Source organism: Lolium perenne, chromosome 4 (genome assembly GCF_019359855.2).
Source record: "Lolium perenne isolate Kyuss_39 chromosome 4, Kyuss_2.0, whole genome shotgun sequence".
NCBI lineage: Eukaryota > Viridiplantae > Streptophyta > Magnoliopsida > Poales > Poaceae > Lolium > Lolium perenne.
The window spans coordinates 10,115,116-10,128,840 of NC_067247.2; the positions used below are offsets into that span (position 1 = coordinate 10,115,116).

Here is a 13,725-nt window from a genome sequence, read left to right on the forward strand (position 1 = left end):
GCAGTGTCTTCGCTTTGGCTTTGGTTGAAGGTAGTCTAGTTTCTGCTTAGTGGGGTTTCTTGTTTGGCTTGGTTGTTTCTCGGGTCTTGAGTGGACTTGCCTCTCGTGTGAGAGTAGGAATCGCCATGTGATGACTTTGTTGTATGGTTTTCGCCCGGTTTTTCGCAAATTAACCTGGACATCTTCTTAACTAATGGATAAGGCAAAGCTTTTCGTTTCAAAAAAATCAGATCGTGGTTTGTTTTCACTCCTTGTGAGTAGTACTAGTACGGTAAGTCCCTTGCCAGACAAAGTATTGAGTTTGGTACACCTCCCACAATCGTTCTTGTAATAGATGCCAATGGTTTCACAGTGTGTTTTGGTTCGATGTTGAATTTGCAAAGAACTAAATATGCCCTTAATTTTCCAAGCTTTGAGTTCCGAATACACTTAATGTTAAGAGCCGCTCAAAGGCAATCGTCCGAAAGAAATCGAAGGTAAACCGTCATCTCACCATACCTTGTGACTAGTCAGATGGACATGCTTGCAACTAGTATAGTTATTTGTGTTGCAATCGCCGCTTGCTCTTAGATAGTGGGGGAAAGTATAATCACAGGTAGATATCGCCATGGGAAATCTGCAACCCTTAGATACTAGAATCTACCGGTCAATACAGAAGATGTTTAAATATGTAGAAGGGAATATGAAAAAGGAAGCTCTTGATGAAACTACTATAATAGCCGGAGCTCGTTTTCATGAAAAGAAAGCTAAAGATGCTATGCCACTGCTTTGTGAAAATTTGTGATTGATATATATGCGAAGCTCGATAGGTATTGGATTGTGTGGTGTGAACAAGAATTCCATTAAACATTGGCTACAAATATGCATCTCTTTTTTGTTGACATGAATTTACGTCGTGCTTAGCACATAGTCCAATCATGTGTGTTCTGCTTTTGCACAGAACTAACGCCGATATCATTGGGAGCCGTCGAGCAGGATGCCGCTTTATTTTGGAAGGAGACAATTCTGCTTTTGAGAACTCGTTATATGTGTTTCTATCACGGGATTTTAATTTGGACGTAAGGTTATAGTGTTCTTCTATTTCGTCGTAATTAACCCCTATTTGTTCCCTGCCATGTTGCCATGTCGCCGGAGAGTGATTTTTTCAGCAGACAAGATTCGCAAAATTGACAAGGATCATTAGTTTTTGGCCGCATTGGAATCTATGTGATTCTCAGAGGTAAAGGTAGGAACTTGGTGGACGCTAGGTTGTCAACCCCTTGTACAAGAGTAGTTTGATTTAATGATGAAGGATATGTAATATTGTAGCGCTTGACACTTGTTTTCAAATCTTTTACAAGATGTGATATCTTGTTGTAGTTGTAATACTGGACGAATCATGCATGTACTAGATAGTTATTACATGAGTATAAATATTGGTGGCTATTTTAGTTTCTTTTGTATCAAATGTATAACTCTCATAATAATTCATATGTGCAACCGTATATTGTACTCATATACCTTCAGCCATATATTTCCACATGAAGAATTTACTATCCATTATCCCGATGATGAAAAATCCCATAAAGAGTGTGTAACTCTACACAAAATTCCTCGAATGTGCAATAATTGCAAAGTGCCATATATCTAATTAACCAATAATTACATGTTGGTATAGTTTTTTAATGTTAGTACTCCCTCCGATTCAAATTAAGTGGCGTAGATTTAGGCAAAAATGTTGCATCAAATCTGTCTAGATTCAAGAATCCGCGTTGATTGATTTTTTCAAAGTGGGAGTATAGTTTGTCATAGAAAAACATGAATAACTCGTACACACACATTATTGTGAGAAATCTCGCCACCGAGAATATTAGCTATAGCATTAGCTTTGTTTGTTAATTGAGAAATCTGGAGTGGACAACTTCTGGGTGATTTTTCCGTGGTATTTGCTAATATGCCCTTATGTTTATTAATAGTTATCAATAATGATTGAATTGCCGATGGTAGTTGGTAGGTATAATCTGGTGCTATTTACTCTTACATCTTTACTCAATGAATGATTGAATTGCCCTAGCCTCGTTACTCCGCTTTGCTAGTTCATTATAGTTCATGGAAAACTCGACATAAAGTATTTTTCATTCTATTTAAGCCGACTTATCAACGTGACAATTATTATTTTCAAGGCAAAATAATAACAAATGAGGCATGGGGCGATCATCCCCGATATTAGAGTACGACCCTGGTCAGAAAGGGACCTGTTCAAGGCCGCGGAGCCCATCATCGATGAACGGCCGCCTCCGCCTCAAGGCCTAGCGCGGCGGCCTCGATGCCCCCGTCCGCAGCTTGTTGACATCGACAACCAAAGGTTGAACTTTTCTCTTTGGTCATGTCAGAATCGGTTGTCGCCATGCTATCAAGTAGTGTTCGCATGGTTCCTTGGGTTGTGAGCTTCGTGCCACACCCTTATGTGTGCTTTGTGCTAATTATTAAATGGTGTTTCATGAAATGTGTGCATTTGCTTGTTGTAACTTTGCTATCAATCTCATAAGGGGAGTTGTTGCTAGGATTTGGTACTGACACCGACAAAGGGTCGTTGTAGCCCATCTTGTTTGTCGTTTAGGACTCGTCGATCTCTCGTTTCGGTTCAAGTAGTACATACATATTGGCATGCATGTTTTCATCGTATTTTTACCACTACTAGATCAATTGGTTATTCCATGCTATATTTGATTGTACTGCAACATGGTTTTAAAGGCGTCGCGTAGGCGTCGCCTAAGCGATGCTTAAGCGTCCGAGCGTTCCAGGAGGGCAAGGCGTCGGCGTCGCCTTTGTTTTCTGCCCAAGGCGTCTCTGAGGCGTCCAAAGGCGTCGCCTAGGCGCGAAATCGCCGCCTTGGAAGAATCTGGACGCCTCTGTTCTGTGCGCGGGAAACTTTGGGCTGGCAGGAGGGGAAAACAGAAATGGCGGGCTGGGAGGGAAATTGAGGGCCATCTATAGGGGAAAGAGAGGGAAGAGAGAGAGAGGGGCAGCTCCTCTCACGCGACCTCCCCAACTCGCCGATATGCCGTCGCTCCTTCATCCGCCGGCCTCCCCGCTCCGGCCAAGCTTCCGGCGACTCCTCCCACCGGTGCATCCCTCTCCCGTAGGGAAAACAATGTACAGCTTCCATGACAGCTTCTCTTGGTGCCTTGGTGGTGTCTCGGTGTGTGTATGTGATGCACTTCTTCTTGCCTCGCTTTGCCTCTCGCTCATCCTACCTAGCTGATGCTTTGCTTCCAACAAGGCAGCCTCAAAGGCGTCGCCTTGCAATGCGCCTTGAGCGCCTAGGCGTTGAGGCCCCCCCCCCCGCCCATCTCCTTGGGACGCCTTGGCGCCTTTAAAACCATGTACTGCAAGCAAAATTCAGTGTTAATGTGAATTGCTTATGTTGAGGTAGACATATATGTACGTACCAATTATACGATGTTGATGCAAAATATTGAACGTATCTTGCCAAACAAACAAATAGTGAAAAAGGAATGTTCTGAAATTGCGAAAGAACACTTGGCAAGTTTTGAAACACTGGCAAATTATTGCCAGAAACATTCCAAAGCATCACAGAAATTTTGCTGCTTTGTTTCAAAAAAGGCAAATGTATGCTAAATACTACTCTTGAGAATTTGTACTACGTTTTCTTTTTCACTTCTTCTGAGAAGTTCTATAGTATGGTAGTACCTTGTTAGGACCAGCCTTCAGTTTAATAGATCCCCCATGTTCGTTCTTGTAATAGATACAAATGGTTAACAAGTATTTTGGTTGGATGCTTAATTTACAAAACTGAATATGCCCCTTCTCATGTTTGAGTTCAGGAAGAGAGCCAGCGCGGCGCAATCAACAAAAAGCAGACTGGATGGTAAAATTATTATATCACCATACCTTGTGACTAGCTCTAGATGGACATGCTTGAAACTAGGTATTAATATGCTTACTACAAAGTTTCTTGCTCTTGAGTCCTACGCTGATCGATTTGTTCTTTTATGGCAGTTTAGCAGTTTGGGATCTTGCCAACCTGATAAAGCCAATCGACATTGTCACTTTCGAACTTGTAGTGATACTCCTCTCTATTGTTCCTAATTTTTTGTGGAGAGTCTCTCAACTGATTGGTATGTACTGAATAATCCTCGAATTCATCTGTAGGGGTGCTTTCTAGATACATAACGGTGACAGTTCATATGTGAAATTAATAGTTTCATCAGAGCGAATGTGAAATTGTCCCCAGCTAGATTTCTATATAAGTACATGTGTAATTTTCCTTCCTGCATGTCAACTTCATTCGTTGTTAGCTATTGTGAACGACCATCTATGAAATGGTTGGGCAACATGCTTGGAAATTGATAATTGTGTTTATCAATTATAAAATGGAGTCTAATCCAATATTTGTGGTGTACTGTATGCCAACTCTTTCTTTCGGTTCTCATGTAGTAATAATGTGAATATATGAATTTATTTCTTTTGCCATGTTTAATATAGAGCTGATGGATTTTTTGGTTTGACATAGCAGCAAGATAGTTGGTGAAGTGGATTGAAATATAGAGCTGTTGGATTTTTTGTTTTTCTTAGATGAATTTATTTGAATTTGACAAAATATGTATTATATTATCGTCGGTACCAATCTATAGAATCATGTGTTGTTGTTGGGTTCTACATACTCCTTTCTTTGTAATGCTGTCAGAGTGAATGAGCACGACCTTTTAAAATTCGTTTGCTATACATAGTCAGTGCTGAAACTTGTATGCTTTCAGGCCCTCCGACCAGCTATGCAGTGCTGATGCTCTTGGGCTAACCGAGGCCTCCCAGGCCCTGCTTCGACTATCTTCTCGGCGTGGCGACGGTGACGCTCAACCTCTGCTACATGCTCTCCGGTGAGCTACTAGTTTACCCTTCTGTTTTCTGGCTCCAGTGTTCTCTGTGATTGGCTGTACTTATGCTCAAGCCGATGACCCTCGGTTCCTAGCTCTCTTTATCATTGGACCAACTGTATGTTGTTGCATGAGTAGAATTTTATCGAGGCATGAAGATGATGCATGGTGAATCTGATGCTTCTCTATTCATCTCTATTATGAATCCGAAAGAAAAAGAATTGATAGAATCCAAAGTTGATATGTTTGTATTTACTTGTGGGAATCTGATCTTTTTGTATTTACTTGTGGGAATGAATGAATGAACAGGTTAGTCCATGATGGGAACCATGTTGTGCTCCTCGTGGAGTTCCAGGCGTGGTCCTAGTGGCCAGCGTGATGGTGGGGTCAGCAGTGGTGGTTGACCTCGGCGCCACTGGAATGGCGGTGGAGAGCCGCAGAGAAAGAGTTGGTGGTCGTCTACCAGGCTGCTGCGGGCGTCAATGTGGAGCAAAAGTTGTTGTCTTTCCCTACCTGCAACTCCAACTTGCCGCTGGCCACATCCCGACCTGCTACTGCTGGCCACCACGCCAGGGGCCCCCGCCTTTGTGACGACAGCTCCTTCTCTAGCACCAGGGGTGGCAAGTGACCTTGTGCGTGGGTGGTGGACGAGATCTTGTTGGACAAGATGAAGGTTGACAAGAAGCAGATTGGTTAATCCAACGAAACAAGGTACCTTACCTGCTGCTCCTCTGTTTTCTTTTCATTGCCGAGCTATCGATCCTTGGGTGTTGCTGGCATGCATGAATGTTTTGGTTGTTAACTAGATAGTGAGTTAGTTCTTGTCATGTTGTGTATATGTGCCAATTCAGAGATGATACAATCTGAGGGAGGGTAACACATACATACGTGCATGTGATGTCCTTCCTTTTTTGTTTGAAATTTATTACCAAGGATTATATATGCAGATAGTGTGGTACAGAGAAATCACTATATAATGATGGTTTAAAAAAAGGATCATCCTAGTATTGCCTTGTAAATTAGAAATTTTCTTGCTGCTTGTATAATCTCCATGCACTCATTGCCATGTTAATGAATTAGGATTTGCGTTGCACTCATCTTCAGTATCCATCCTTGTTGTGTGTGTAGATGCTTCTACAGCTGATGGAGGGAGGACAGCAAGCCTGCTTGAGCTTGCCTGGCCTGGAGCATCTACGCAAATCTTGCTCCAGGTTTGTGCTAGTTGCAGCACAGGTACTTAGTTTCTTGACCTAGACATGCATTGACGTCCTTGGAACTGGTCTTTTTTCTCATTGTTTTGCTGTGCAATTTATATTGAGGTCCTAGACAGCTATTTGCGCATTTGGTTTGACAAGTGGAGCATTTGGTGCGCTGCTCTGTTTAACTTTGCTACACGCAGGACCTCTCTATCTATGAACTAGCTTCATTATGTTATCATGCTTACTTCTTCACATATTTTGATATGGTCAGCCTAATCCATCTTCTTCGAGGAAAGTTGTCCAGTGTCTTATCAAGTCTCATATCTAGTTTTGCATGTGAATGAGTGTGTTGTGATTCGAGAAAACATAGTGGGTTTAATCGTCCGTGCAATTGATGTTTTCCCTTATTGGTTAATGAAATCGGTGAAGCTTTTCCATAAATTGGCAATCCTTTCTTTTGATGAATCCGAAAGAAAAAGAATCGATAGAATCCAAAGTTGATCTGTTTGTATTTACTTGTGGGAATGATTGAACAGATTGTGTTAGGTCTAAATGTAGCTTTCTATATATGCCAAAGAAGTTGTTTCATTGACGAGTAGCTTCTTTTCTTTTGCTCGTTACAACATCATTACTAATGATTTATGTGACCTCTCGGCAGGGCTTGTGTATATGCTGCGATGGCGGAGATGATAGATGGCAAGTTGGCACGGGAGGAGCAGCAGCAGCTTTAGTACCCAGTGACCCTTGGTTCCAACAAAGGGAGGAGCAGCAGCAGGTTGAGGACACAGTGGCACTCGAATACTCGATGCTGCAACAGCGAATACCTCAGCCTCTTGCTGGCCATTGTGCATGCAGATCCTCTTGTTGTCACTGGAAAAGTAGTTAAGCTGTGAAGCTTGGGTGCAGCCTTGTGTCATGTAACCAAACTTGATTATCTCTGTAAAAGTAGTGATGAGATGGGAGCTCTGCTGATACTGTTGTTAGGAGCTGATGGGTCTTCGTGACATTCTTTTCTTTCTTGCTGATGTATTTGATTTACATGTTTGAGTAGGACCATCAGAATATACTATTTGTGTAACTTGTGTAAATAAAAGCAGTATTTGAAAATTTGCATTTGAATCAGCTCATTTGATCATCTTTGAGATAAAAATCAAGCAGTATGTATGCATACTCGGCCTGTGTCTAGCCAATTGATAGATGATTTTTCCTTGTTTGTAAATGTAGAGAAGCGAAGATGATAATCATTTTTGTAAAGTGGTGTGGTGCCACCATATAAATTATGTATACTTTTTTTGAGAAATTGATCTAGAAAATTGGACCCAAAAACGGCACATCGTGTGGTTAATTTAGGGAAACCGGCAAAATATTACAGACGACAACTCATGGCACATCATATGTGTAAATTATTTATATTACTTGGTCGAGGATACAGAAACGCTGATTTTAGTAGGAACGAAGATGCGAACTGTTTGGTGGAGTATATATGCAAATCATGTCATACAACTTCCTAGCAGCTGCTAGCACCTGTATATATAAAGGAAAATTACAACTTGTTAGGTCTATTATATTCGATCTGTTTTTCGCTGGCGTCAAGTTAAATTTAGTACCGGAAAGAAGGCGTGGCAATAGTATTTCTTAAGCAAAGAGAGGAGGAGTTGCCTCCTCGTTATGCACACCTTATTTTAGTTACCTTCTCGGCCGTGCATGTAGTGATTAAGAGAGAAGACAAAGCTTGGGAAGCAGGATTGTTTAGCCCGAGGTGTGTCCTTTGCATGCTCCACTTAACTGCTCCGAGTCTCAAAGGAAAAGGGAGGCATGAGACGTAGGCGTAGTCGTTGATGCGCTTGAGGACCTTGAAGGGACCATCGCCTCGAGGCTTTAGCTTGGAGTTTCGTTCTTGAGGGAAGCGGTATTTGCGAAGGTGTAACCACACTAAGTCTCCTTCCTTGAAGATCCTTGCCTTCTTCTTCATGTTGAGTCTAGTGGCTTGACGAAGGACTTGTTCCTCGATTGTTGCCCTTGTATCTTCATGTAGCTTCTTCATGTATTGGGCTCGCTTGTCGATGGTCATGTTTACTTGCTCATGTAGTGGAAGAGGAAGTAGGTCGATCGCCGTGGGTGGTTCAAACCCATATACGACCATGAAAGGACTTCTCATTGTTGTAGAGTGCTTGGCGCGGTTGTAGGCGAACTCCGCATGCGGGATGCAATCTTCCCATGACTTCAAATTCTTCTTTACAAGGACTCGTAGTAGTGTGGAGAGGCTTCGGTTCACCACTTCGGTTTGCCCATCGGTTTGAGGATGTGAGGATGATGAGAACAAAAACTTGACGTTGAACTTGGCCATTAGTGTCTTCCAAAGGTAGCTCATGAATTTGACATCTCGGTCCGAAACAATGCTTCTTGGTACGCCGTGGAGTCTCACAATTTCCCTAAAAAACAAGGAGGCAATATGTGAAGCATCATCCGTTCGGGAGCATGGTATGAAATGAGCCATTTTAGAGAATCGATCAACCACTACAAAAATTGAGTCATGACCATATTTGGTTCGAGGTAATCCTAGTATGAAATCCATGCTTATATCGGACCAAGGAGCATAAGGAATAGGCAACGGTGTGTAAAGACCATAAGAGTTGGATGTGGACTTAGCTTGTAGGCATGTCGTGCAATTCAAGCTGCATAGGCGCTCCACATCTCGCTTCATTCTTGTCCAATAGTAATGGGTAGATAGCATGGAGAGCGTCTTGTCTCGCCCAAAGTGTCCCATAAGACCACCACCATGCGATTCTTGTAAGAGCAAAAGGCAAAGCGAAGACATAGGAATACAAAGTTTGTTGCCCTTGAACAAGAATCCTTGGTGCAAATAGAAATCATCGATGCCCTTATCACTAGAACACTTGGCAAAGATTGGGCCAAAGAAAGTATCGGAAGCATATTGGTCTTTGATTTCATCAAGACCCAAAAAATGGAAATCCAAACGAGTGAGTAGAAGGGTGAGCTTGCGGGAAAGGGCATCCGCAACTACATTGTCCTTGCCCTTCTTGTATTTGATTACATATGGAAATGACTCAATGAACTCAACCCATTTTGCATGTCTTTTGTTCAAATTGTGTTGACTTTTCAAATACTTCAAAGACTCATGGTCGGAGTGGATGACAAACTCTTTTGGCCAAAGATAATGTTGCCAAACTTCAAGAACACGAACCAAAACATAAAGTTCCTTGTCATATATAGGATAGTTGAGGCATGCGCCATCCAACTTCTCGCTATAGTATGCCACGGGTTTTCCATTTTGCATAAGAACACCACCAATTCCAAGTCCACTCGCATCACATTCTATCTCAAAAGTTTTTGCAAAATCGGGAAGAACGAGTAGTGGTGCCTCGGTGACTTTCTTTTCAATTCATCAAAAGCGTTTTGTTGTGCCTTGCCCCAAACAAACGGAACATTCTTTTTAGTAAGCTCATTTAAAGGGCTAAAATCTTTGACAAAACGTCTATAGAACCCGGCAAGTCCATGAAAACTTCGAACTTGACCAACGTTTGTAGGAGTGGGCCAATTGTGGATGGCCTCAACTTTTGAAGAATCAACCTCAATCCCATTGGCGGAAACCACGAAGCCAAGAAAAACCAACTTGCTTTGTGCAAAGGTGCACTTGGGAAGATTTGCAAAGCTTTTCACGGCGCAAGATGCATAAGACTTCTCTCACATGTTGCACATGGTCCTTGAGATCTTTGCTATAAATGAGAATATCATCGAAATAGACAACCACACTCTTGCCAATGAGAGGTCGCAAGATGTGATTCATGAGGCGCATGAAAGTAGATGGAGCATTTGAAAGACCAAATGGCATGACAAGCCATTCATAGAGACCAAGTTTGGTCTTGAATGCCGTCTTCCATTCATCACCAATTGCCATGCGGATTTGGTGGTAGCCACTACGCAAATCTATCTTAGAGAAAATCGTGGCACCACTCAATTCATCAAGCATGTCATCTAAACGCGGAATGGGATGGCGGTAGCGAACGGTAATGGCATTGATGGGGCGACAATCCATACACATTCGTTGCGACTCATCCGGTTTAGGCACGAGAATCACGGGAACCGCACAAGGGCTTAAGCTTTCACGGACATACCCTTTTTCGAGGAGATCTTGAATTTGGCGTTGAATCTCCTTTGTGTCTTCGGGGTTGGTGCGGTAGGCGGCGCGGTTTGGTAGAGGAGCGCCGGGTATGAGGTCGATGCGGTGCTCGATGCCTCTAAGTGGTGGAAGTCCATGAGGAAGCTCGTCGGGGAAGACATCTTGGAACTCCTTTAAAAGAGACAACAAAGACGAAGGAAGTGTTGTTAAGTTGTTAGTCTCCGAGGGTGGCCCCTTGCAAATGAGCACATAGTGCAATTTGGTGGATGGGTTGTGGTGCACTCCTCTCATCTCACTCTTGGTAGCTATGAGGACACTCTTCATCTCACTCTCATATGGCTTGTGGCGCTCACTTTCTTTTTGGTGGGTCACTCTCTCACCGCTCATCTCACTAGTGATGGTAGCTTCCTTAGCCCTCGCTAAAGCCTTTGCATTGTCCGCAATTACTTGGCTAGGAGTCATTGGGCGTAGGATGAATGTCTTGTCGCCGACCTTGAAGCTATAGGCATTTGTGTAGCCATCATGGTTTGCTCTTTTGTCATATTGCCAAGGTCAACCAAGTAGCATGTGGCACACCGTCATGGGCACGACATCACAATCAACGTGTCTTCATAGGCGCCAATCTTGAAGGATATTGTGACGGTGTGTTGTATCTTCACGTTTCCATTGTCACTTAGCCATTGCACATGGTAGGGATGGGGGTGTTTCCGGAGCGGAAGGTTGAGCTTGGAACATAGTTCGGTGCTTGCAAGATTGTGGCAACTCCCTCCATCGATGATAAACTTTATTGACTTGCCATTGATTCCGGCTCTTGTTTGGAAGATATTGCATCTTTGGTCTTCATTGGGGAGTGCATGGGTTGTCAACACTTTGGTCACCACAAGTGATGGGCTTGCATCATGCACACATAGGACTTGCTCTTGGTCTTCCAAGTCATCATCTTCATGATTGGTTGCGGCTTGTACCAAGGCTTCATATTCACCTTCACTCAAGTACTCCACATCTCCATCATCTCGAGTTATCATAACTCTTGTGTTCTTGCATTCAAAGGATTTATGTCCTTGAGCACCACACTTGAAGCAAGTGATGTTACTAGATCCCGTGGAAGCTTTGGAGGACATAGTTGATTGGTCCGGCTTGAAGCTCGTAGTCTTGATGACACTTCTTGTTTGCTTGGGAGAATCCTTGGAAGCAATAGCACTTGTATTTTTGATGCTTGAGGATGCGTTTGTTGCATTTCTTGCGGCGAAGAAGGACTTTGTTTTCGCACTTGCTAAGTCTTCTCGCACTTGGCGCTCGGCCCTTGTAGCTTGATGAAGCAACTCAACCATGTTGGTGTATGGCAAGAATTCCACTATCCTCTTGACGGGGATGTTCAATCCATTCAAGAACCTTGCCATTGTTTGCTCTTCTCGCTCATCCACATTCGCACTCATCATGGTCATGTGCATCTCCTTGTAATATTCCTCAACGGACTTGAAGCTTTGCTTGAGTTGAGTGAGCTTGTTGAAGAGGTCACGTTTGTGGTGGGTGGGCACAAAGCGGGTGTGCATGACTTCTTGAATCTCTTCCCAAGTGTCAATGGGCTCTAAGTCTTCCTTCTCACGCTTCTTGTTTACTTCTTCCCACCAAACATTTGCATATCCCTCAAACTCAAGTGATGCCATGGCAACTTTCTTTGCTTCGGAGAAGTTGTGTATGCGGAAGATCTTGTCAACCTTGAGGACCCAAGACAAGTATGCATCGGGGTCTTCCTCTCCTTGGAACTTGGGCATGGTTAACTTTAGCTTCCCAAAGATTTCTTCCTCATTACGATCATTGCGTCTAGGCGGTGGTCTTTCTTCATCATGGTCTTGACGTGGTTGAGGTTGAGGGTGTGGACCTTGAGCATCTCGATTGTTGCTTCTATTTTGTTGAGGAGGAGGTGATCTTCCATGACCTTCAACTTGATCATCATTGTTGTAGAGGTGTCGAGGCATCACACTTTCTTCACTTGATGCTTGGTGATGACTTGATTCTTCATGTCTTGCCCTTGGAGGTGGTCTTCTACCATGAGGTCGATCATCATGATGGAGGTGATTATCTTGACCTTGAGGGCGTTGAGGTTGAGAAACATTGATGATTTGGCGCTCTTGGTGCGCTTGCCTTTGTTCCTCCTCATGAAAGCGTTGTCTTCTAGCTTGAGCTTCTTGTTCTTCAAGTGCTTGATGTTCATTGCGGAGACGCTCTTGTTCCCTTGCTCGAACTAGCTCTTGATCATGTCGAAGGCGTTCTTGCTCTTGTTGGAATTGAGCATGGAGATTCTCTTGTTGAAGGCGCTCTTCTTCAAGGCGTTGACGTTCTTGGACAAGTCGAAGTCGAGCTTGCTCCGCTTCTAGAGCTTGTTGGTGAAGCACTTGAACATCCACATTATGGTTGCGTGGGTCTTTCATTGGAATCATGGTGAGATGGTGTAGGAGCTCGTGACCTTGAACTATGAGAGCGCGAAGACCTTGAGTGGTGTCTTCTATCTTCTTGACGGTTGAGTGTATGGAGGATATTGTCCAACGCCGTCTTCATTTCCCTTGTCTCTTGACCTTGTATGGCGAGTGTTGCCTTCAATTCATTGCCTTGAGTTCAATCTTATCATTGAGGTCTTGAACTTGATTGTTGAGGTCAATCCTTTGCACTTGAGCTCTTTCTTCATAGCGGACGTTGGTATCCTTGAGCATGGCTTCAAATTGATTGAGCTTGGCGTGGACGGCTTGAGTAGCTATCCAATGTTTTTGCCGCGTCATCGGTAGTTGGTTCCCTTCTCCACTAGACATGGTTACAACTAAAACAAGAACTATGTGGTGGGTGGTTAGGAAAAACTACCAAAAGTGTCAAAACTTGCAAACCAAAATCGAAAAGGTGTTTCAAGGCGGAGGACAACCGATATGTATGCACACACACAAAACCAAAAACTCTATATGGTGTTAGGTATGGATGTGGAAAGCCAAATGGAAGAACCAAACGAAAAGTCTATTGTCAAAAGTGGGTAAGATCCAAAAGTCACAAGTCAAAGGCGGTGATCACAAAAGGCATACACAAGGTGGAACACACACGTGGGACAAAATGGGGTTAGCGCGACTTGGAAAATGAGCACGAACAAAATTGGTCCTAGCGAAGACTACTAGCTCGGTGTCACGCTAACGCAAGAGAGACCGTGGCTTGGTTGCAAAATTGAGAAGCAACAAGATTTGCGCAAGACGCCTCTCTTCTCTTTTCTCTCTTTTGCTTATAAGCTTTGGACTCTTTTGTGTATAGGTAACTCACACTCTTTTCTCTTTTTGTATTTTTCTTTCTTTTTCTCACTATGCAAGGATACTACTATCTATGTAAGTATGTCACACTTCTTTTGTTTATCTTTTCACACGAGCTTGCTTCGTAGCTTTGCTCAACACACGCACACCCTCACGGTCGGGACGCTTGCGCAATGCTTCGCAACACTAGAAAGCCACTCTCGATAGGAAAGGTACGCAAAAGA

At 43.3% G+C, this 13,725-nt stretch overlaps 1 long non-coding RNA gene across 1 annotated transcript; it reads left to right on the plus strand.

The window, feature by feature from the left end:
- The first annotated feature begins 3,509 nt into the window (after positions 1-3,509).
- LOC139830800 (uncharacterized) lies at positions 3,510-7,179 on the plus strand. The gene is made up of 6 exons (XR_011744279.1): positions 3,510-3,931; positions 4,003-4,121; positions 4,761-4,880; positions 5,187-5,588; positions 6,006-6,110; positions 6,735-7,179. It is a non-coding gene; the product is annotated as an uncharacterized lncRNA (long non-coding RNA).
- The last annotated feature ends 6,546 nt before the right edge of the window (positions 7,180-13,725 follow it).